Source organism: Solanum tuberosum, unplaced genomic scaffold (genome assembly GCF_000226075.1).
Source record: "Solanum tuberosum cultivar DM 1-3 516 R44 unplaced genomic scaffold, SolTub_3.0 scf00273, whole genome shotgun sequence".
Lineage (NCBI taxonomy): Eukaryota > Viridiplantae > Streptophyta > Magnoliopsida > Solanales > Solanaceae > Solanum > Solanum tuberosum.
The window spans coordinates 868,253-868,736 of NW_006239195.1; positions in this window are offsets into that span (position 1 = coordinate 868,253).

Here is a 484-nt window from a genome sequence, read left to right on the forward strand (position 1 = left end):
CATTATAAATGTCAAATGTGCCACTGAGTAGGTAAACCCCCCATTTTGCCGATTTTTGTGTGCTATAATCCAAGGACTTTTTGGTGATCTGGAATTCTGACATAAATTTTGCAAAATGTTTTCGTGGATGTCTGTTAAGACCTTAGATATGGAGCTAGTTAGCCCTCACGGCCAAAACAGCCCATTTTGAAGGTCAAATGTGCCCCAGAGCAGGTAAACCCCTAGTTTGCCGATTATCGTGTGCTATAGGCCATGAACTTTTGGTGATCTGCAATTCCGACATAATTTTGCCAAATTTTGTCGTGGACGACCATTAATACTTTAGCTAAGGATCAAGTTAACACTCACGGCCAAAACGTCCCATTTTCAAGGTCAAACGACTCCCGGATTAGGTGAACCCCCCATTTTGCCGATTATAGTGTGCTATAGTCCATGGAATTTTTGGTGATCTAGAATTTCGACCTCATTTTTGCAAAAAGTTTTC